Source organism: Canis aureus, chromosome 12 (genome assembly GCF_053574225.1).
Source record: "Canis aureus isolate CA01 chromosome 12, VMU_Caureus_v.1.0, whole genome shotgun sequence".
Lineage (NCBI taxonomy): Eukaryota > Metazoa > Chordata > Mammalia > Carnivora > Canidae > Canis > Canis aureus.
In genome coordinates this window covers 66,164,617-66,189,500 of record NC_135622.1, presented here as the reverse complement: position 1 = coordinate 66,189,500, position 24,884 = coordinate 66,164,617, and the positions used below count along the sequence as shown (strand labels likewise).

Below are 24,884 nucleotides of genomic sequence, written 5' to 3'. Positions count from 1 at the left end.
CCACAGAGCACCGAGGCTCCTCCCACAGTGTGGCTACTGTGGACCCGGCTGCTGTATACATTGGGGTGCAGGTGTCCCAAGTCTCACTGCATCTGTATCTTCAGAGTGAAATCAGGCCGTTCACCTGCTGTTCACAGGATGTTACAAATAGAGTCGCCCTGCAGAGCCTCCACACTGTTTCCAGGGTGGCTGCACCAGCCCGCAATCCCGCCCACAGTGGAAGAGGGTTGAGTGGGTTTTGCGGGACGTGGTAAAACTCTGGTCCACATTTCATTTTGCGTCCTGTGGGCTCCAATTCCTTGTCCTTAAGTATTTCTGGGGAAGCCGGGTGTTGGGCTCCGTTTCAGTGAGACGTTTCCAAAGCTAACAGGCCACAGCAGGAGCCTGAAAGGAGGCAGGTGCGGCCCCTGGAGCGCCCGCTGCATTCTGCACAGCCTCCTGCAGCGCCTGAGCGTCCTGCAGGGGGCGCCCGAGCCCAGGCCCCACGCAGGGGGCATGAATGTGCAGTAGACCTCCTCTGCCTGCACTAACAGGAGGCAGCCTGTGCTGGGGAGGCCTGAGGAGGACGTGGGGACACGTCCACGCTGATGAGCCGCAGCTTCAGGAAGATGTGGGCCCGCATCCACGCTGACAGGAGCCCCTGGGCCACCTCAGGACATAAGTTGAGGCTTCTGGAAGCTGCGGGCCGCATTAATGGTGGCAGAAGCCCCGGCCTCCTCAGAACCCTCGGTGATGCTTCGGGAGGACGTTGTGTCACATCGACACAACAGGATGCTGAATCCTTAGGACCCCTGGTGTTGACTTGGGGAAATATGGGATGCATCCATGCGGACAGAAGACCCCAGGCTTGTCAGGGCCTGTGGTGAGGCCTAAGAAAAATGTGGGTGCCGCATCCACACTGACAAGAGTCTCCAGCCTCCTCAGGACCCACTGTGAAGGTTTGAGAAGATTTGGGGCCACATCTATGCTGACAGGAGCCCCCAGCCTCCTCAGGTCTTCTGGTGAGGCTTGAGGAAAATGTTGGGCCACCTCAACACTGACAGGACCCCCGTCCTCCTCAGGACATGCACTTTGGCTTCGGGAAATATGGGGCTGTGTCTATGCTGAGAGGAGCCCACAGCTCCTCAGGACGTGTGGTGAGTTTTCTGGGGGACGTGTGGCCATGTCCAGGCTGACAGGAGCCCCGGGCCACCTGAGGACCTGTTGTGAGGCTTCCAGATGATGTGAGGCATAGTCCACAGTGACAGGAGACCCAGCGTCCTCAGGACCCTCTGACTATGACTCAGGAACAATTGGGGCCACGTCCATACTCACAGGAGCCCTGCTTCCTCAGGACCCCCTGGAGGACTCTGGAGGCGCTGTTGGGGGTCACGTCCACATCAGAAGGGACTACTCAGAACCACAGGGTAAGTGAATGGGTAGAATGAATGGTAGGGTCGGGAGAGGAGGCAGTTGGTGGTTAGGCTTAGGTTAGATGTTAGGTGTTTGTGATTAAGCTTATAGTTACGGAATACAGGTTAGGGTGAGGGATAAGGTTAAGAGTCAGTGGTTAGGAGTTAAGATGGGGGTTAGGGATTAGGGAACGGTGTTAGGGTTAGTGACAGGATTTAGAGTTAGGCTTAGGGTTTAGGCTTTAGGGATTAGGACAGGAGGTTTGGAGGTGGGGTTAGGGTTATGGTTACAGTTAGGGTTGGGCTTAGGTTTGCATTTAGGGTTAGGGGTTAGGGTGTGAGTTAGGGTTAGGGGTAAGTGTTAGGGGTTCGGGTAAAAGTTATGGCTACGTTTAGGGTTAGGGCGAGGATTAGGTTTAGGATAGGGGTTAGGGCTAGGGTTAGGGTTAGTGTTTAGTTAGGGATTAGGGTCAGGTCAGGGTCAGGTTACGGTTTTTTAAAAGGGTAAGAGATAGGTTTAGGGAGTGGTTTAGGAGTTAGTTTTAGGGTACAAGTTAGAGTACCATTTGGGGTATGAGATAGGATTAGTATTAGAGGGTTAGGGTTAGGGTACAGGTTAAGGTTAGGAATAGGATTTGAGTACATTAAGTTAAGGTTAGGGTTAGAGGTTAGGGTTAGATTTAAGACAGGGGTCAGGGATAAGGGTTTCGAATAGGTTTAGGAGTTAGGGTGAGGGTTGGCAGGAAGGTTCACTGAATGTGTTTTGGTCTTGGGGTTTGTGTTTGGTTGTCGATTAGTGATGGGTCTTGTTTAAAGGTTAGTTTAACATTAGGATTAAGTGTAGGGTTAGGGTTATGTCTGTGTATGGTTAGAGTTTGGGTCCTGGCATGTGCCTGCACTGGGACTCCTAGTATCTTGGGCCATTGAGTTTTATGCACTCTATTTAGGTTTTGGGTTCAAAGATAGCCTGACTCCACCAAATTAGTGGCCTCCCCAGAGACTCAAAATCCAGGCTTCTGATGGGGTCAGAATAGACATTACAGACTTCTTCCAAGCTGAGCTAAGGAGGGGATTTGTGGCTCTAAATACTCTTTATTTGGATTTTTAGTTGCCTTTCTGATTTTTTCTCTAGTGCGCACATGTTTCATCAATACTACCAATTATTATTTTTAAGTTTTATTGAATTCCTGTTTGTGAACACGGTGTGATATAGTTTCAGGTTTACCACTTAGTGATTCAACACTTGGATACAACACCTGGTACTGGTCACAGGTGCCCTCCACTGTCCCCATCCCCTGATTCCCCATCCCCCCACCTTCCTCTGGTATTTATTAGTTTATTCTCTGTGGTTAAGAGTGGATATCTTGGCTTGCTTCTCTCATCCCCCCTGACCCCCTTTGCCAGTTTGTTTGGTTTCTTAAAATTCACCTGTGAATGCAATTGTATTGTATTTGGTATCTGTCTTTCTCTGAGTTCATTTAGCATAAATACTTTCCACTCCTTCCACATCATTGTAAATGGCTTCATTTCATCCCTTCTGATGACTGAGTGATGTCGCAGTGTGTATATTTACCACACTGTCTCTGCCCGTTCATCTGCCGATGGACGTAGGGCTGTATCCACAGTTTGGCTGTTGTTGATAACGCTGCTAGAAACACTGGGCTGCGTGTCCCCCTCGAATCTACTAAAGTACTTTTGTGTCCTCAGGGTAAATACCTAGCTCTGCAAATTTGGAATCGTAGGTTAGCTCTATTTTTAACTTTTTAAAAAAATTTTTTTATGATAGTCACAGAGAGAGAGGCAGAGACACAGGCAGAGGGAGAAGCAGGCTCCATGCACCGGGAGCCCAATGTGGGATTCGATCCCCGGTCTCCAGGATCATGCCCTGGGCCAAAGACAGGCACCAAACCACTGCACCACCCAGGGATCACCTATTTTTAACTACTAGAGGACCCTCCACACTGTTTTCCACAGTGGCTACTTCTGTTCGCATGCCCACCAGGAGTGTAAGGGAGCGACCCCTTCTCCATAGCCTCACTAAAACCTGTTTTTTCTTGTGTTGTTAATATTAGCCATTATGACGGCTGTCAGGTGAACTATCATAGTGGTTTTGATTTGCATTTCCTTGATGATGGGTGATGCTTAGTGTCTTTCCTTGTGTCTGGTCGCCATCTGGCAGTCTTTCAGAGAGAAAGTCCATTCATTTTTCTGCCCATCTCCAGTTGCATAATTTGTTTTTAGGATCTTGAGATTTATATTTGCTTTATGTGTTTTGCATACTAACTCTTTAGTGGATGTGTTGTTTACCAATATCTCCTTTCATTTTGTATGTTGCCTTTTAGCTTTGGTTGTTTCCTTCACTTTTCGGAAGCTTTTCAATTTCTTAAAGTCCCAATAGGATTTTTGCTTTTGTTTCCCTCACCTCAGAGGCATATCTAGAAAGAACATCCAATGGCCCATGTCAAAGACTTTGCTGCCTATCTTTTCTTCTTTGTATGGTTTCAGGTCTCACAGTTAGGTCTTTCATCCATTTTGAATTTATTTTTTATATATATGGAGTAAGAAAGTGGTCCAGTTTCATTCTTCTGCATTTGGCTGCCTGGTTTTCCCAACACCATTTGTTCTTATCCTGGGGTCAGGATTAGGGTTTGTTGAAGAGACTGTCTTTGTGCCATTGGATATTCCTTGCTGCCTTGTTGTCGATTAATGGATCATAGAGTTACAGGTTTGTATCTTGTTTCGGCTTTCCATTCTGTTCTATTGATCTAAGCATCTCCTGTTGGGAGATTCTTGATTGCAGATTCAATTTCTTTGCTGGTTATCTGTCTGTTCAAGTTTCTTATTTCTTCCTTTTTCATTTTTGCTATGTTATATATTTCCAGGAATTGATCTATTTCTTCCAGGTTCTAGGTTCCTGGCATATAATTTTTCATAATGTTCTCTTATAATCGTTTGTATTTCTCTAGTGTTGGTTGTTATTTCTCTTTTCTCATTTGTGATTTTATTTAGGTCCTTTCACATCTTTGTATTTGTTCTCTTTTTTAAAGATTTTATTTATGTATTCATGCGAACACAGAGAGGCAGAGTTATAGGCAGAGGGAAAATGAGGCTCCATGTGGGGAGCCTGATGTGGGACTTGATCCCCCAGGACCCCGGAATCATGACCTGAGCCACAGCACATGCTCAACCACTGAGGCACCCAGGTACCTTGCTGATTCAGTTCCTTTGCTAGTTATGGGTCTATTCACACTTTCTATTTCTTCCTATTTCAGTTCTGCTCATTTGCTCATTTCTAGGGATTTGTCCATTTTTTTCAGGTCTCCCAGTTTGTTTGCGTATAATCTTTCATAGTATTATCTTATAATTGTCTTATTTTTCTGGTGTTGATTGTGATCTCTCTTCTCTCATTTGTGATTTTATTTATTTAGGTCTTTTCTCTTTTCTCGTTGATACAGCTTGCTAGGGCTTGATCCATTTTATTAATTATTTTAAAGAACCAGCTCTCAGTTTTGTTTTTCCATTCTACTGTTTTGTTGTTCCTATATTGTTTATTTCTGCTCTCTTTTTTATTTTTTCCCTTCTTCTGTAGGCTTTAGGCTATGTTTGCTATTTCTTTTTCAGCTCCTTCAGGTGTAGGGTTACGATGTGTATTGGAGACTTCTTGTTTCTTGAGGTAGGCCTGTATTGCTATGTACTTCCCTCTTAGGACTGCCTTTGCTACATCCCAGAGGTTTGGAGAAACATGTTTTAATTTTCGTTTGTTTTATATTTCCTCTTTAATTTCCTGGTTGCTCCATTCATTCTCTAGTAGGATGATCATAAACTCAACATATTTTTGGTCTGTCCAAATTTTTTCTTACTGTCGACTTCAAGTTTCATAGCGTTGTGGTCCAAAAATGTACAGGGTGTGATATCAACCTTCTTGTAACTGTTGTACCTGTTGAGAGCTGTTTTGTGGGCCTTGATATTATCTGTTCTGGAGAATGTCCCATGTGCAGTTGAAAGGAATGTGTATTCTGCTTTCGGATCGAATATTCTGACTATATCTGTTGAGTTCCTGTGGTCCAGTGTGTCAAGGCTATTGTTCACTTGTTGATGCTGCTAGATGATCGGTCCATTGCCATAAGTGGGTGTTGAAATCCCCTGTCAGTGTATTATTACCAGTGATTTCCTGTATGTTTGTTGTTAATTGGTTTCTATATTTAGGTACTCTCATGTTGGCAGCATAAATATTTAGTTGTTTGATCTTGATAGAGTGTCTTTTTAATTATGAAATAATGTTCTTCATCTCTTCTTACAGTATTTGTTCTTCCTTTTTGAGATTTAAATATTTTATTTATTTTTTCATTAGAGATACACAGAGAAGCAGAGGCAGAAACATAGGCAGAGGGAGAGGCAGGCTCCCCTAAGGGAGTCCGATGTGGGACTCGATCCTGGGATCCCAGGATCACACCCTGAGCCGAAGGCAGATGCTCAACAACTGTGCCACCAGGTGTCCCCCAGGGTTTGGTTTTAAATCTCTTTTGTCTGATATAAGTATGGGTCCTCCAGCTTTCGTTTGATATCCATTAGCGTGGTAGATGATTTTCCCTCCCCTGACTATCAATCTGCTGGTGTGTCTAGGTCTAAGGTGAGCATCTTGTAGGCAGCATACAGATGGATCTTGTTTTTTTAATAACGATTTTATTTATGAGAGAGAGAGAGAGAGAGGCCGAAAATTAGGGAGAAAGAGAAGCAGACTCCCCACCAGGAGCCCCATATGGGACTCGATCCCAGACTCCAGGATCACACCCTGAGTCAAAGGCAGATGCTCAACACCTTGAGCCACCCAGGCATCCCAGATCCTGTTTTTTAAGCCACTCTGGTACCCTATATCTTTTGATTGGAGCATTTAGTCTATCAGCATTCAGAGTGATTATTCAAAGATATGAACTTTGTGATTTTGTGTTACCGGAAGAGTTGGTGTTTCTGGTGACGTACTCTGGGCCTTTCTAGAGTTGTTGTTTTTGGTCTCTTTTTTTCCCCCACTAGAAGAGTCCCTCTTAAAATTCCTTACTGGACTGGTTAAATGGTCATGAACTCCTTTATATTTTGCCTGTCTGGGAAAATCATTATCTCTCCTCTCCTCCTGAATGACACCCTTGCTGAAGCAAGAATTCATACAAATTGGACTCCAATAAAAGAAATTTAAAAACATAAAATAAATTTTTGGTCTTATGATTGAGGAAAATGGCATGTAGGAGGTAAACCAGAAGCTGAAAGAGTGGAGGACAGATTTCACCATCCGTAGCCTTCACAGGGACATGATGTCCTTTCCAAGGAGGGGCCTCCCCTCCGTAGGATGCTTCCTGCCCCTCTGTGCTCCTTGTTGGAACCCAGCAGGCACATCTCTGTGCCTCCAGCACCTCTGAAGTCATGGTTTATTGCGTCTTTCATGTATCATATTGGGGACAACAGCGTCGTGTATGTAACCATCCGGCTGCTGTTAGACAACATTGGGTGGATTCCAACTTTTGTTGGTTGTGTGGTGTGTGTGTGTCTATCACATGTAGCTATCACGTGCAGCTATTGGATCCTCTGGCTGGGTCACCCAAATGCCGAAATGGTTGGCACAACATCATTTCTGGTGCTGGCGCTGGGCGGCTAGCTAGGCTCTCATGGCAGACCAACGGCTCGCGCGTGCAGTGATTTTCCGCTGGAGGGTAGGCTGAGCTGGAAGGTCCGGCTTGGCCATATTCCCATGTGCGGAAGTGGGTCCTGCCATGCGCTGGCTGCTTATCTTCTCCCTGATGCCTCTCCAGCAGGGAGCTAGACCTCGGGGCCATCCTGGTGGGAGCTCCTGAGGAGCCAGCTGCCCATGGGTGGGGAGCCCTGGGACTGCCTGTGTTTGGGAGTCTGGGTGGAGACGGGGCTGGGGTTCTTTGGTCCCCTGTGCTTCCTGGCCTTCAGGCTGAGCCCCATGCTCACCCAGCCCCTATTCACTAAGGCGAGGAGGGTGCCCTCCACATGCTGGTGTGAGAGATCTAGCACCACAAGGTGTGCAAGCCGAGTACACCTTGTGAGGGTGGCCCACGTGCGTGAGCTGCAGTGTGGGACCCAGTAAATTTAACAAAAATCCCTTACCCCTGGACAAGCAGAGCAGGACTGATTCCATTTTGTGCTCCACCAGCCATCTCCCCTATGACCCCACGTGACCTGCTTATGGCTTAAGGCGCTGCCCCACCCGATTCAAGCCGCTGGGCACACCCTAATCTGAAATCGGGTCATCACATTGTAACCCTGCATTGTGCCACAAAAAGCTGCGCCCAATTCTGACCAAAGTAATAGGCCAGTTCAAGTCGATACTATAGGGTAAAGTGTAATTCAACCAGCCACCTGCGTGTGGACAAACATGACTACGCATCTTTCAGCATTCCCATGTGCCACTGGCTCCTATAAAGCTTCTACATCTCTTAGTCTCGGGGTCCAAATCCCTACACCTCTGTGTCCGGTGCACTTGGACCCAAGCTCCAGCTTGTAAAGAAACCCTCGGGAGTTTGCATCGGTGTGGGCTCCTTGGTGGTTTCTCGGATTAGCAATCTTGGGCACAACACAAGGGCCTGTTGTCCTGACATCCCTTCCAGGGCCACGCTACCGCCCCGCAGGCCCTCTGTGCCCCAGGCACACAGGCACGGGGATACGGGGAGGGGAGGAAGTGCCCCGGAACCCAGCCAGCCCTGGCCCCCTGGACAGAGAGAGCACAGACCACCCAGGTCTCTTCCACAGACACTGGTACCCTGAGGCTCCCTGGCTGTCACTCTGTCCCAGCCCCTCCTGGCCTGCTGGGCACAGGCTGAGTCCCAGTAAAGTCTATGGTGCCTGACCCTGGTGTCTGGCAGCCCCTGGAAGGCATGTGAGGATGTCAGCTGGGTGTGACTGGCAGCGCCACTGTAGGGGCTGTTTGGGGCATGGATGTAGCCCCTCCTCCTCTCTCGGGGTCTCTCCACGCCCTCTGCTCAGAGTTCTGGGATACACATAAATGGACTGGCTGTGCATTTTCGCACCACAACACTTTATTGACGATCTACAGCAATGGGGCTCAGAGCCAAGGGCACGTGCTTTCCCCTGGGGAGGGAGACCTTTCTGTCCTTTAGGGGAGGGCAAGAATCACATGTGGAGTGGGGACGGGTGCTGGAGTCCCCCACCTGGGAGCATGTTTGGACTCCGGGTGGGGACGTGTCTTGAGGTTTCAGCAAGAGAGACGATTCTGAGGGCAGCAGAGCTGAGCTGGACCTGAGCTCATGGACTCCTGCACTGTTCCCCGCAGTGTAGCTGGACCCCGGTCTCGGGGCCCTGGGGCCCCAGAACCTGGTGGAGCCTGTCTCCTAGTGTGGGTGTGGGTGTGGCCCACCGGCCTGCCCCTTCTCTCCCAACATTGGGTGTCCCGGGATTCCTAGGGCTGCCCTAGGTCAGCGACCTGGATCTGTGGGGCACACCCAGGGCCCAAGAGGCCACATCCAGCTGTGGGAGGGCTCTCTCAGCCTGGGGCCAGAATCCAGGGCTAGCCAGGGCCATGGGGGGCTGGATCCCATTAGTCTTTGTGTTGGGCCTGGGGGGGCTCAAATCACCCCAACCCCACAGAGCCTGGGGACAGGCCAGCCCATGTCCCTCTGGGTTAGGGGCGTGTCCTATGCAGGGTGTGCCGCCCTCCAGGAGGGACAGTGGGTGGAGGCAGGGCACAGTGGGTCCTCTGCACCACTCACCTGCACCCACCCTGTCTGGGGCTCCCTGCCTTCCCTCCTTCCTGCAACCCCTGGGTACTCTATGGGAAACCCGGTCTTCTGATGGGAGCAGGGTATCCAGAGAACCCCGGTGAGGCTGAGTATGTCCCACAGGGGGCAGCTGCCCAGGGTCCTTGCTGGGGAGAGATGCTGTGGGGGTGGATGTTGTGGGGGCAGGGGCATGATGGTGGTGGAGTGTGGGGGACGGTGCAGGGGGGATGGTGGGGGGAATAGTGTGGGTGGGGATTGTGTGGGGCTGTGTCAGTGTGAGGGGGATGATATAGGTGGGATGCCATTGGGGATGATGATGAAGGGGGATGCTGTGGGGGTGGGGAAAGAGGGGATGACATGGGGGGCCTGCCGACACAGGGCATCCACTTTCTCTCAGACGCACATGGATATGTCTACAGATAAAGGCGATCCCAGTCTGGGGTTTGCTGTGACACCTGCCCCTGGGACACCGTGTGGTCAGTGCAGGACGCTGGCTGGACCGGGGGCATTATCTGGGGGTCATCATACTATGTATGCTTACAAATTGCAAATTGTCTCAAATTAAATGCATAGAATTTAGATATATATAAAACACCGAGTGTGGGTGTCACCCTGACCCGTCCGACCCTCATGGGAACGATGTGTGTCCTGCTCCAGCCACGGCCATGCCGCCTGGCCCGCAGGTCCGGTTACTGCCCTCCACGGGCCCCACCGCAGCCCCCTGCTTTTCAAGGGGCCGTCCCTCGCCCCTGTGTGGTTCAGCTCCCATGGAAACCCCTAGAGGCACCGACCTAGTGACCCCCTCAACCCCGAAGCCCCGGGGGTTGGGGCATGGGTGTCATCCCCTGCACCCAACCATACAGTGGTGTGTTGCTGGCTGCTGTTGCTTCCCCGGCCTCTTAAGCCCGGTGTTCCCTACCCAGAAGCCCTTGGGCCTCCCCCGGGGCCTAGAAGCCCCCTGACTCAACAGCCTCTCCCCACCCTCTAGCAATCCCAAAACTTAATTTTGCTGCTAAACATCTTGTTGATGTCCAGGTCTATCTGCATGATGTCCCTGGAGGAGTCGAGGCCTCCTCCATTTCCTGCGGGAAAACCGGGGAGGAGGAGCCGGCGTCAGGGACACAGACACTGGCCAGTCACCAGCTGCCATCCTGGGCAGGGAGCCCTGGGACCACCATAGGAGTGTGTCCTGCTGAAATCTCCTTTCTTCTCCTGGGAGGCCGGGGATGGCCAGAGTGCCGACCGTGGCTGTGGGACCTCTGTGAGGGGCTGTGGTGAGCCGCTGTGGGCGGGAGGTGACTGAGGGTCAGCCTGGGTGGGAGGGGACAGGGTATCAGTCCAGGTGGGGAGGGGACTTGGGGGTGTTGTGCCCAAGATTGCAAGTGCCCAACACTTGGGGGTGTTGTGCCCAAGATTGTCCAAGCAGACACCGATGCAAACACACGAGGGTTGATTTACAAACTCAAGGTTGGGACCAAGTATACCCCACACAGCGGAGCAGGGACTTGGACCCCGAGGTGGGTTTTAGCTTAGTTTTAAGGGCTGGTCTCAGGGTCCTCCAGAAGGGCTGGAGCAATTCCTCAAGTTCTGTTTACATTTTGATATGAGGCCTTCAAGGGCATTGAGCTTTGTTCTCATTCTAATATGGGGCTTTCTGGGACCTTAAGCTGTAAGTTTTTTTTCTTTTTTTCCTGTAACTGAAGTAATGTAAATTTTAGCTCTTATACACAGGGTCCTGGGATGGCAGTACTTGTGCTAACTGTGAACTTAAAGTGGAATGGCCTCAATTTTCTCAGCCTCCCCACAGACAAGTGACTGAAGTTTAAAACTTCAAATTTTAGGGGCTGCCCTGGTGGAGACCTGTTCTCTTCCTGCCCGGGAGGGTGTCCGCACACTCCTGGCCTTTGCTGCTCTGTCCCAGGAACTGGGCCCCATAACTGCACAGGGGTTTGCAGCTTATGGCCACACAGGGCAGACAGCTGGCCCGAGCCCCGCTGCTCTCAGCCGGGTTCCTGCTCCTGTGCCTGGGAACAGTTGGCGCCACTGTCCTTGGGACCCCTGGGATCCTGAGCCCACCCTGTCGCTCCAGGGACTGCCCCCCACTTCTCCACTTGAACACCTTAAGGCTGGTGTGTCCCCCACTCTAGGAGACTTCTGAAAGTACAATTTTTGTGCACTGCTGCTTATAATATTGTGAGTAGATTCGTAGGTTGGCTCTCTGCCCTTGTGGGATCCGGGGCTCTGTCTCTCCAAGATCAACTGATTGATTTTTTTAAGATTTTATTTTTCTGTAATCTCTACAGCCAACATAGGGCTTGAACTTGCTACCGCAAGAACAAGAGTCCCATGTTCTTACGAACCACACTGAGCCGGTCAGGCTCTCTTTGATTGATTGATACATGTTAATTGAAGCAGGGGTCTTGCATGTGTCAGGGCAGAAACTGAGCCCACGCTTTGAGGTGTGGTGGAGTCATTTGGACCTGATCAATGTGAAAGAAACCACAGCTTCCCTGGGAGCCCAGGGAGCAGGGCCCACACACGTGAATAGTTGATAATTTCCTTTACTGTAGTAGTTATTTTACTGACTATTTATTTAAAGTGCTATTCAATGGTAAATGTCAATCTAGGATTGGGATACAGTGAGAACATTCTAGGATTCGGAGGTAACTAAAGCTTCCCGTCCAGGACTTAATGTTCCAGTTCGATGCAGAGATAGGCAAGGAAGCAAAGAGTTATGAAACATGGCACTGGGGTGCCTGGCTGGCCTGGTTGGGGGATCTTGATCTCAGGGTTGTGAGTTTGAACTCCATGTTGGGTATAGAGAGGACATGAAACGAAAATATTTAACAAATAATAAATGGATGAACAAATAAAGCATGACATCAAAGGTAAGTGTTTGCTTATGTCTCACCTGCAAACTATTCTTGATCGCCCCACTTGTCCTACTTAGCCCAGATGACGTCCTCCACAAGGGATAGTCCTGCCTCAGTGTAAGTGGGCGTCTTTCAATGTAAGACCTGTGGTTCCCCTCGTTCTGCAGGGAGAGAAGAGCCGTGAAGCCACGACTTCGGGGGATCAACATACACCTAGGCAATGACCGTTTCTGAACACGGTAGCCAGAGCTCGGCCTCCTTTAGGATGCGATGTCATAACGAAGCCTCTTTGGTCATAGTCTTGGATGCAGGGTGGCGGCTAAACTAGAATTAGGAAGAACAAAAGAGGAGGAAAACCAGAAGCTGAAAGAGAGGAGGACAGATTTCACCATCCGTAGCCTTCACAGGGACCTGGTGTCCTATCCTAGGAGGGGCACCCCCTCCGTAGGATGCTTCCAACCTCTCTGTGCTCCTTTTTGAAACCCAGCAGGCACATCTCCGTGCCTCCACTACCTCTGCAGTCATGGTTTATAGCGTCTTCCATGTATCCTATTGGGGACCACAGCGTCGTGTATGTAACCATCTGACTGCTGTTTGACAACATTGGGGGATTCCGACTTTTGTTGGTTTTGGGTTGTGTGTGTGTCTATCACATGCAGATATCACGTGCAGCTATCTGATCCTCTGGCTGGGTCACCCAAATGCCGAAATGGTTGGCACAACATCATTTCTGGTGCTGGCGCTGGGCAGATAGCTGGGTTCTCCTTGCTTACTCGGGGCTCGCTCCTGCAGTGACTTTCCTCTGGGGGGTCAGCTGAGCTTGAAGTTCGGACTCCGCCACATTCCCATGTCCAGCAGGGGGTCCCGCTGAGCGCAGGCTGCTTCTCTTCTCCCTGATGCCTCTCCATCAGGGAGCCAGACCTCTGCGCTGCCTGGGGGAGATCCTGAGGAGCTGCCCATGGTGGAGAGCCCTGTTGCTGCCTGTGTGTGGGAGTCGAGTTGGGGTGAGGGCTGGGGTTCTAGGTCCCCTGTGCTGCCTGGCCTTCTGGCGAGCCCCATGCTCATCCAGCCCCTACTCACTAGGGCAAGGAGGGTGCCCTCCACACGCTGGTGTGAGAGATCCAGCACCACAAGTTGTGCAGGCTGAGTCCACCTGGTCAGGGTAGCCGAGGTGCATGAGCTGCAAGTGTGGGACCCAGGAAAGTTAACAAAAATCCCCTACTCCTGGACAAGCAGGGCAGGACTGATTCCATTTTGTGCTACACCTGCCACCTCCCCTATGACCCCCACATGACCTGCTTATTGCTTAAGGTGCTGCCCCACCCTAGTCAGGCCGCTGGGCACACTCTAATCGGAAATCGGCTTATAACAATGTAACCCTGCTTTGTGTCCCCCAAAACTGTGCGACGATTCTGACCAAAGTAATAGGCCAGCTCAATTGGATACTATAGGGTAAGGTGTAATTCAATCAGCCACCAGCTTGTGGACCGGCATGATCGTGCAACTTTCTGTGAATCCCATGTGCCACTGGCCCCTATAAAGCTGCTATGCCTCTTAGTCTCGGGATCCATGTCCCTGCTCCACTGTGTTGGTTGCAATTACACCCAAGCTCCAGCTTGTAAAGAAACCCTCGGGAGTTTCCATCGGTGTGGGCTCCTTGGTGGTTTCCCTGATTTACAATCTTGGGCAAAACACCAAGGCCTGGTGTCCTGGCATCCCTTCCAGGGCCACGCTGACCGCCCCACAGGCCCTCTGTGCCGCAGGCACACAGGCATGGGGATGTGGGGACAGGAATAAGTGCTCCGGAACTCGGCCATCCTCGTTCATCAGGACAGAGGGAGCACAGACCTCCCAGGTCGCTGTGCACAGACCCTGGTGACCTGAAGCTCCCTGGCTGTCACTCTGTCCCAGCACCTCCTGGCCCAGTGGGCAGAGCCTGAGTCCCAGGAAAGTCTGTGGGTCCTGACCCTGGCATCTGGCCACCCCTGGAAGGCCCGTGGGGACGTCAGCTGTGTGTACCTGGTGGCGCCCCTGCAGGGGCTGTTTGGGGCCTGGATGGTGCCCCCTCCTCCTCTCTGGGTATCTCTCCACGCCCCATGCAGAGTTCTAGGAGACACAGAAATGGCCTGGCTATGCATTTTCGCACCACAAAACTTTATTGACTTTTTACAGCAAACGGGCTCAGAGCCTAATGTGAGCCTTCCCCTGGGGAGGGAGACCTTTCTGTCCTTTAGGGGAGGGCAAGAATCACACAGTGTGTGGGGGGGCGGGTGCTAGGGTCCACATTGTGGGAGCATGTGTGGACTCCGGGTGGGGGCGTGTGTCCTGAGTTTTCAGCCTGAGTGACTGTTTTGAGGACAGCAGAGATGACCTGGACCTGCAGCTCATGGGCTCCTGCACTGGGACCCACAGGGCAGCTGGACCCTGGCCTTGGGCCCTCTGGGGCCCCAATACCCAATACCTGGAGCCTGCCTCCTGGTGTGGGGTCGGGTGGGGCCAACCGGCCTATTCATCCTCTCCCCACCCTGGGTTGTCCCGGGATCCCCCAGCCTGCCCTAGGTCAGTGACCTGGATCTGTGTGGCACACACAGGGCCCAAGAGGCCACGTCCAGCTGTGAGAGGGCTCACTCATCCTGGGGCCAGAATCCAGGGCTAGCCAGGACCATGGGGGCCTGGATCCCATTAGTCTTTGTTTTGGGCCTGGGTGGGGCTCAAATCACCTCAGCCCCCACAGAGCGCGGGGCCAGGTCAGCCCAGGTCCCTTTGGGTTAGGGGCTGGTGTCCTGTGCAGGGTGTGCCGAACTCCAGGAGGCACAGTGGGCGGAGGCAGGGCCCAATGTGTCCTCTGCACCACTCACCTGCACCCACCACTTCGGGGATCCTTGCCTTCCCTCCTCCCTGCAAGCCCTGGGTTCTCTATGGGACAATCGGGCTTCTGATGGGAGCAGGGTATCCAGAGAACCCTGGGGAGGCTGAGCATGTCCCACAGGGGGGCAGCTGCACTGGGTCCTTGCTGGAGGCCGGTGGTGTGGTGGTGGATGGTGTGGGGCAGGGATATGATTGTGGTGTTATATTAGTCCGGTACAAATATTAGCTAATGAATCAATATTAAAATAGTCGCATTAACCAAAGACCATACGTTATTCAGATTTCCTTAGATTTTGCTAAGTTACTATCCTTCATATCACATTCCATTTGTACTCGTGTTTTCTTAGGCTCCTCTGGATTGTGACAGTCTTTCAGCCTTTCCTTGTTGTCGTTGAACTGGAACACTTTGAGAAGTAGAGTATTTTGTAAAATTTACCTCAGTTGGGACATGTCTGTTGTTTATCTCATCATTGAACTGTTTTTGTGGATTATACACAGAGATATACTGCCATTTTTATTATATCATATAAAGGATAGATATTATCAACATGATTTATCAGTCTTGGTATTGATCTGATCATCTTGCTGAGGTAGTGTTTGTCAGCTTTCTCCATAGTAAAGTGATTTTATTATTATTATTATTATTATTATTATTATTTTTATTTTTATATTAAGATTTTCATATTATATTTTGTAGAAGGAAGTTACTATGTGTATTCCACACATAAGAGTGGGAGGCTATGCTAATCAACTTGAGGGTGGAATGTCTGGACAACTTCTTTGAAATTCTAATACATGGGAGATTTCTCTTCCTTCTGTTTGTTTCTTTTTCAGGATGTTATTTATTTATTTGAGAGAGAGAGGAGAGAAAAACCATTAGTGAGAGGGGTAGATGGAGAGGGAGAAGCAGGTTCCCTGCTTCAGGGAGCCTGCCTTGGGACCTGGATCATGATCTGAGCCTAAGGCAGAAGCTTAACTGACTGAGCCACCCAGATGCCACTTTTTCTTTCTTTCTTTCTAATAATAAATTTACTTTTTATTGGTGTTCAATTTGCCCACATACAGAATAACACCCAGTGCTCATCCCGTCAAGTGCCCCCCTCAGTACACGTCACCCATTCACCCCCACCCCCATCCTCCTCCCCTTCCATCACCCCTAGTTCATTTCTCAGAGTTAGGAGTCTTTATGTTCTGTCTCCATTTCTGATATTTTCCACACATTTCTTCTCCCTTCCCCTATATTCCCTTTCACTATTATTTATATTCCCCAAGTGAATGAGAACATACAATGTTTGTCCTTCTCCGATTGACTTACTTCACTCAGCATGATACCTTCCTGTTCCATCCACGTTGAATCAAATGGTGGCCATTTGTCTTTTCTAATGGCTGAGCAAGGCCCACCTTTTCTCTCTCTTCATTATCTGAGTCTCCTATGATATAAATGTTATTGTTTTAATAAGTGGCTGAGTTCCCTATGTCTGCCTCTGTGGTCCATAACCTTTCTTGTTTTGAAGGCTTCCACTTGGGACTGCATCTCAGTTATAGCATTTTTAACATTGGCCTGACTAGATTTTAGTTCTTTTATTTCTACAGTAGGAATTCTCTAGTTTTCTTCTGTGCTCTTTTTCCAGCCCAGCTGCTACCTTTATAATCATTGTTTTAAACTGTAATTAGATATCATATATGTGTATTGATGAACTTCCTGGCTGTGAGTACTACCTCAGTTATTTTATGGAGTTGAATTTCTCCATATCATTATTTTTTCCATAAAAGAAGGAAGAAAAAGGAAAACCAAGAAAAACAATAACAACTACCCTCCCAAAATAAAAAACACCAGATTATTTTGGCCTGCTTGTTAAAGATTCTAAATTCCAAAATAAGAAACACAATTAAAGTACCATAATAGTAAAAATAAGAAATATATAAGGTACAGGGGCAGTCCCGGTGGCGCAGCGGTTTAGCGCCGCCTGCAGCCCGGGGTGTGATCCTGGAGACCCGGGATCAAGTCCCACATCAGGCTCCCTGCATGGAGCCTGCTTCTCCCTCTGCCTGTGTCTCTGCCTCTCTCTCTTTCTCTCTCTCTCTGTGTGTCTCTATGAATAAATAAATAAAATATTAAAAAAAAAGAAATATATAAGGTACATACATAAAAATTAAAATAAGGCAATTAATAAAAAAGAATCAAAGAAAATAAATGAAAATAAAGCACAAAGTACAAAGGAAGCTAGACCCTACTTTCCAGGCAGAGCTCAAGCTCTGCAGCCTCTGTGGTCCGACAACTTGGTGGCAGTGAGTGGTCTGTGCAGGGTCTCGGGATGGGCCATGGCGCTGATTCTTAGGTGCACATCTGCCTGGGAGATGCAACTGTGGGGTCAGAGGCAGGGTGGGCGTCAGCGCCTCTGGCCTCCAGTGGGCGGCGCTGTGCTGCTCCCTGAGACTCTCCTGATGGGCGGGATGTGGGTGGGGACATTGAGTCCTCTGGCTCTGGGGCTGAGCATCCCCCCACCCCCCCCACCCCACCCCCCATCTGCAAGGGACTACACAAAAGACCTGCCAACACCCCGAGTCTCCACTGCTTCTCTCAGAACCCTGCTTTTACTCTGCCTGCGTCCAAGCTTCCTTTTGTTTTGTTTTTTTTTTCTCAGACTGTTTTGCCCAAGATTGCGAATCCGAGAAACCACCGAGAAGCCGACACCAATGCAAACACACGAGGGTTTATTTACAAGCTCGAGCTTGTATCCAAGTACACCCGACATAGCGGAGCAGGGACTTGGACCCCGAGGTGGGTTTTAGCTTAGTTTTAAGTGCTGATCTCCGGACCTCCAGGAGGGCTGGAGCAATTCCTCAAGTTCTGTTTACATTTTGATATGGGGCCTTCTAGGGCATTGAGCTCTGTTCTCATTCTAATAGGGGCTTCCTGCCCTTTGCCTGGACTCAATTTTTATTCTATTGTCGGGCTTTCTTAGGACATTAAGCTGTAAACAGCAAAGGTTCCACAACTGGAAGGGGAACTCACACTGTCCCTGTATGCTGAGGACGTGGTACTAGAAACAGGAAAGTCGAGAGCCTCCACCAAGCCTGTTAGAACTAAGGAGTGAGTTCAGTAAAGTCAGGGGACACAAACTGACCCTACACAGCAGAATAGCCTTGCTGTATCCCGACAATGAGCACTCAGGAAGGAAATGAAGGACGTGACTCCCTTCTCAGGAGCATCACAGAGAATAAATAATGAGACAGAAACAAAGGAACACAAGACTTGTGCACTGAGCCATACCAGGCTCTGGGAGGCCTTCCTGGGCTCGGGGGTGGGAGCTTCATCTTGTGAAAATGTCCGCAGTTCCTGAAGCCACCCTCAGTTTCAATGTCATTCCAATCAAAATCATGGTCGCAGATCTTAGAAATAGGAAAAAAAAAAACCATAACATCCATCCGCCCCCCAAAATAACCCCGGACAGCAAATCAGTATTGGAGGAGCAGGCCAGAGAGGGACATGGCACTTTCCTATTTCAAACGATGTCACAGAGACACAGGATATAGCAGTGTTGTTCTCGCGCCCCTGGCTGGCTGTCAGTTAAGCATTCGACACCTGACCTCACCTCCCGTCCTGATCTCGGGGTCGGGGTCATGAGTTCTAGCCGGGGGCTGGGCCATGGATGAGGCATGGAGCCTACTTAAACAAACCAGACACAAGGGAGGTGGTCCCGGCATAAGCTGAAGGAGCAGAACAGAGATTCTAGAAGGAATTGTGCTCTGATACAACTGATTTTTTTAACTTAATTTAATTTAAACCCAATTAATTAATGGATAGTGTATTATACTTTCAGAGGAAGAATTCAGGGATTCACCAGTTGGAGATAACAGCAGTGCACGTGACATCACGTGCCCTTCTTCATGCCGGTCCCCTGTGATCCCCTCACCCGTCCCCTACCCTCCAGCGACCCTCAGTTTGTTTCCTATAATTAAGAGTCTGTATTTCCTGCATCTGTTTTCATCTTATTTGTTTTTCCTTCCCTTCACAGATGTTCATCTGCTTTGCTTCTTTAATTCCACCTATGAATGACACCCCACAGTCATTCTCTTTCCCGACTGACTTATTTCACTTAACATGATTTCTCTAGTTCTATCCACATCATTGCAAATGGCAAGATCTCCTTCTCTTTGATACCTGAGCACCATTCCTCTCTCTATGACCATCATCTATCTCCCATCCTCTTTATTCATCATCTGCCTGAGGGCACCGAGATACCTCACACAGTGTGGCTACTGTGGACCTGGCTGTTGTGGACATTGCGGTGCAGGTTCCCTGAGTCTCACTGTATCTGTATCTTCGGAGTCAGCTCCAGGCCCTGCACCAGCTGGTCGCAGGGCGTCTGTATTTGTAACTTCCTGAGGAGCCTCCACACTGTTTCCAGGGCGGCTTCACCAGCCCGCAGTCCCACCCACAGTGGAAGGGAGTTGAGTGAATTTTGCAGGACTTGCTAAAGTCTGGTCCACATTTCATTTTGCAGTCTGTGGGCTCCAATTCCTTGTCCTTAAGTATTTCTGGGGAAGCTGGGTGTTGGACTCCTTTTCAGTGAGACGTTTCCAATGCTAACAGGCCACAGCTGGAGCCTGGAAGGAGGCAGGTGTGGCCCCCTGCACCAGCAAGCCGCCTCCTGCACAGCCTCCTGCAGCGCCTAGCATCGCAAAGGGGGCGCCCAAGCCCAGGCCTCACCCAGGGTGCCCGCATGTGCAGTAGGCCTCATCTGCCTGCACTAATAGGAGCCAGCCTGTGCTGGGGAAGCCTGATGAAGATATGGGGACGCGTCCACCCTGATCAGCCACAGCCTCCTCAGGACGCGCAGGGAGTCTAAAGGGGGATATTGGGCCGTGTTCACGCTGACAGGAGCCCCGGTCCTCTCAGGACCCTCGGTGAGGCTTCAGGAAGATGTTGGCCCACATACACCCTGATAGGAAACCCTGAGCTACCTCAGGACCCGCGGGGAGGCTTCAGGAAATTGTGGGCCCGCATCCACGCTGACAGGAGCCTCTGGGCCACCTCAGGACCCGCGGGGAGGCTTCAGGAAGATGTGGCACCGTGTCCACTCTGGCAGAAACTCCCAGACCCCTCAGGATATAAGTTGAGGCTTCTGGAAGCTGGGGGCCGCTTTCAGAGTGACAGGAGCCACGGCCTCCTCAGTACCCTCAGTGACATTTTGGTAGTACGTGTGGTCATGTCCACACAACAGGATGCTGACTTCCTCAGGACCCCTGGTCTAGTCTTTGGGAAATATGAGTATGCGTCCATGCGGACAGAAGACCCCAGCCTTGTCAGGGCCTCTGGTGAGGTTTAAGAAAGATGTGAGTGCCGCATGCACACTGACAGGAATCTCCGGCCTTCTCAGGACACACTGTGAAGTTTTGGGAAGATTTGGAGCCCTGTCAATGCTGACAGGAGCCCCCAGCCTCCTCAGGTCTTATGGTGAGGCTTGAGGAAAATGTGGGGCCACGTCAACACTGACAGGACCCCTGTCCTCCTCAGGACCTGCACTTTGGCTTCGGGAAATATGGGGCTGGGTCTATGCTGACAGGAGCCCACAGCTTCATCAGGACCCACAGTGAGTTTTCTGGGGGATGTGAGGCTATGTCTAGGCTGACAGGAGCCCCCGGCCTCCTGAGGACTTGCTGTGAGGCTTCCAGAGGATGTGAAGCATAGTCCACAGTGACAGGAGACCTGGCGTCTTCTGGACCCACTGACTATGACACAGGAACACTTGGGGCCATGTCCACACTCACAGGAGCCTGGCTTCCTCAGGACCCCCTGGAGGACTCTGGAGGCACCGTTGGGGGCCACGTCCATATCAGAACGGACTCCTCTGAACCACAGGTAAGTGAATGAGTAGAATGAATGGTAGGGTCAGGGGAGGGGAGGCAGTTGGTGGTTAGCCTTAGGTTAGATGTTAGGTGTTAGTGATTATGCTTATGGTTATGGATTAGAGGTGAGGGTGAGGGATAAGGGTAAGGGTCAGTGGCTAGGAGTTAGGATGTGGGTTAGGGGTAGGGATAGGATTTAGAGTTAGGTTAGGGTTTAGGCTTTAGGGATTAAGGCACGAGTTTTGGAGTTGGGGTTAGGGTTATGGTTAGAGTTAGTGTTGGGCTTAGGTTTGCAGTTAGGGTTAGGGGTTGGGGTGTGAGTTAGGGTTAGGAGTTAGAGTTAGGGGTTAGAGTTAAGAGTTAGAGTTAAAGTTAGTGCTAGGTTTAGGGTTAGGGCGAGGGTTACTTTTAGGATAGGGGTTAGGGCTAGGGTTAGGGTTAGTGTTTGGTTAGGGGTTAGGGTTAGGGTCAGGTCAGGGTCATGGTACGGTTTTGGAAAAGGGTTAGGGAGTGGGTTAGGGGTTGGTTTTAGGGTACGGGTTAGGGTACAGTTTGGGGTATGAGATAGGATTAGTATTAGAGGGTTAAGGTTAGGGTACAGGTTAAGGTTAGGAATAGGATTTGAATACCTTATTTTAAGGTTAGGGTTAGAGGTTAGTGTTCGGGTTAGATTTAAGTTAGAGGTCAGGGTGAAGAGTTCATAATAGGATTAAGAGTTAGCGTGAGGGTTGGCAGGAAGGTTCAGTGAATTTGTTTTGGTCTTGGGGTTTGTGTTTGGTTTTCGATTAGTGATGGGTCTTGTTTAAGGGTTAGGTTAACATTACGATTAAGTGTAGGGTTAGGGTTATGTCTGTGTATGGTTAGAGTTTGGATCTTGACATGTGCCTCCACGGGGACTCCTAGTATCTTGTGCAGTTTATTTTTTTTTAATTTTTTTTTTAATTTTTTAAATTTATTTATGATAGTCACAGAGAGAGAAAGAGAGAGAGGCAGAGACATAGGCAGAGGGAGAAGCAGGCTATATGCACTGGGAACCCGATGTGGGATTCGATCCCCTGTCTCCAGGATCGCGCCCTGGGCCAAAGGCTGGCGCCAAACTGCTGCGCCACCCAGGGATCCCTCTTGTGCAGTTTAGATTTATGCACTCTATTTAGGTTTTGGGATCAAAGATAGCCTGACTCCACCAAGTCAGTGGCCTCCCCAGAGAATCAAAATACAGGCTTCTGTTGGAGTCAGAATAGACATGGCAGGATTCTCCCGAGCTGAGCTAAGGAGGGTATTTGAGGCTCTAAAGACTCTTTATTTGGATTTTCAGTTGCCTTTCTGATTTTATCTCTAGTGCACACATATTTCATCAATACTACCAATTATTATTTTAAAGTTTAACTTGAATTACTGTTTCTAACACAGTATAATATAGTTTCAGGCTTACCACATAGTGATTCAACCCTTGGATAGAATGCCTGGTACTGGTCACAGGTGCCCTCCACTATCCCCATCCCCTGATTCCCCATCCCCCCCACATCTCTGGTATTTATTAGTTTATTCTCTGTGGTTAAGAGTGTGTTTTTTGGGATATCTGGGTGGCGCAGCAGTTTGGCGCCTGCCTTTGGCCCAGGGCGCGATCCTGGAGACCCTGGATCGAATCCCACATCGGGCTCCCGGTGCATGGAGCCTGCTTCTCCCTCTGCCTGTGTCTCTGCCTCTCTCTCTCTCTCTCTGTGACTATCATAAATAAATAAAAATTTAAAAAAAAGAGTGTGTTTTTTTTTTTTTGTTTGCTTCTGTCATCCCCCCCTCTACCCCTTTGCCAGTTTGTTTGGTTTCTTAAAATTCACATTTGAATGCAATTGTATGGTATTTGGTATCTGTCTTTCTCTGACTGACTGAGTTCATTTAGCATAAGTCCTTTCCACTTCTCCCACGTCATTGTAAATGGCTTCATTTCATCCCTTCTGATGACCCAGTGATGTCGCAGTGGGTATATTTACCACATCGTCTCTGCCCATTCATCAGTCGATGGGCATCTGGGCTGTATCCACAGTTTGGCTCTTGTTGATAATGCTGCTACAAACACTGGCTGCGTGTCCCTCTTTGAAACTACTAAGCGACTTTTGTATCCTCGGGGTAAATACCTAGCTCTGCAATTTTGGAATCGTAGGGTAGCTCTATTTTTAATATCTTTTATAAATTTTTTTTATGATAGTCACAGAGAGAGAGAGGCAGAGACACAGGCAGAGGGAGAAGCAGGCTCCATGCACTGTGAGTCCGACATGGGATTCCATCCCGGGTCTCCAGGATCGCGACATGGGCCAAAGGCAGGTGCCAAATCACTGCACCACCCAGGGATCCCGTTTTTTTAACTTCTCAAGGACCCTCCACAGTGTTTTCCACATTGGCTGCACCTGTTCGTATTGTGATGTATTTCCCCCTTAGGACTGCTTTTACTGCATCCCAAAGATTTTGAAAGGTTGTATGTTCATTCTCATTAATTTCCATGAATCTTTTTAATCCTTCCTTAATTTCCTGGTTGACCGTTTCGTCATTTAGCAGGATGATCCTTCACCTCCACGTGTTTGAGCTCCTTCCAAACTTCTTGTTGTGATTTAGTTCTAATTTCTTTTTTTCATTATTTTATTATTAATTTTAATTTATGATAGTCACACAGTGAGAGAGAAAGAGAGGCAGAGACACGGGCAGAGGGAGAAGCAGGCTTCTAGCACCGGAAGCCCGACGTGGGATTCAATCCCGGGTCTCCATATTCACGCCCTGGGCCAAAGGCAGGCGCCAAACTGCTGCACCACTCAGGGATACCTTAGTTCTACTTTCAAGGCATTATGGTCTGAGTATATGCAGGGGACAATCCCAATCTTTTGGTATCGGTTCAGACCCGATTTGTGCCCCAGTATGTGGTCGATTCTGGAGAAAGTTCCATGTGCACTTGAGAAGAATGTGTATTCAGTTGAGTTTGGATGTAAAGTTCTGTAGATTTCTGTGAAATCCATCTGGTCCAGTGTATCATTTAAAGCTCTCGTTTCATTGGAGATGTTGTGCTTAGAAGACCTATCGAGGGTAGAAAGAACTAGATTGAAGTCACCAAGTATAAGTGTATTATTATCTAAGTATTTCTTCACTTTGGTTATTAATTGGTTTAAATATTTGGCAGCTCTCACATATGGGGCAATATATTGAGGATTGTTAAGTCCTCTTGTTGGATAGATCCTTTAAGTATGATTTACTGTCCCTCTTCATCTCTCACTACAGTCTTCGGGGTAAATTTTAGTTTATCTGATATAAGGATGGCTACCCCTGCTTTCTTTTGAGGACCATTTGAATGGTAAATTGTTCTCCAAACATTTATTTTCAGGCTGTAGGTGTCCTTCTGTCTAAAATGAGTCTCTTTTAGACAGCAAATTGATGGGTTCTGCTTTTTTATCCAGTCTGAAACCCTGCGCCTTTTGATGGGGTCATTAAGCCCGTTCACATTCAGAGTTACTATCAACAGATATGAGTTTAGTGTCATCATGATATCTATTCAGCCCTTGTTTTTGTGGATTGTTCCACTGAACTTCTTCTTAAAGGGGAATTTTAAGAGTCCCCCTTAAAATTTCTTACAGAGCTCGTTTGGAGGTCACTTATTCTTTCAGTTCCTGCCTGTCTTGGAAGCTCTTTATCTCTCCTTCCATTTTGAATGAGATCCTTGTTGGATAAAGTATTCTTGGTTGCATGTTCTTCTCATTTAGGATCCTGAATATATCCTGCCAGCCCTTTCTTGCCTGCCAGGTCGCTGTGGAGAGGTCTTCTGTTACCCTAATGCTCCTCCCCATAAAGGTCAGGGATTTCTTGTCTCTTGCTGCTTTAAGGATCTTTTCTTTATCTTTGAAATTTGCAAACTTCACTATTAAATGTGGAGGTGTTGGACGGTTTTTATTTATTTTAGAGGGGATCTCTCTATTTCCTGGATCTTAATGCCTGTTTCCCTTCCCAGATTAGGAAAGTTTTCAGGTAGGATTTGTTCAAATACATATTCTGGACTTCTGTCCATTTCTACGCCCTCTGGAACCCCAATTAAACGTAAGGTTTTCTTCCTCAGGCTGTCGTTTATTTCCCTTAATCTGTCTTTCTGGTCTTTTAATTGTCTGTCTCTT

At 49.1% G+C, this 24,884-nt stretch overlaps 1 protein-coding gene across 1 annotated transcript in view; it reads left to right on the top strand.

The window, feature by feature from the left end:
* The first annotated feature begins 549 nt into the window (after nucleotides 1-549).
* The window catches only part of LOC144281356 (uncharacterized), a 687,780-nt gene continuing 663,445 nt past the window's right edge, over nucleotides 550-24,884 (top strand). The window contains exon 1 of the transcript XR_013349946.1: nucleotides 550-1,406. The gene's annotated coding sequence lies outside the window, so the exon portion shown is untranslated. The remainder of the gene's footprint in view (nucleotides 1,407-24,884) is intronic.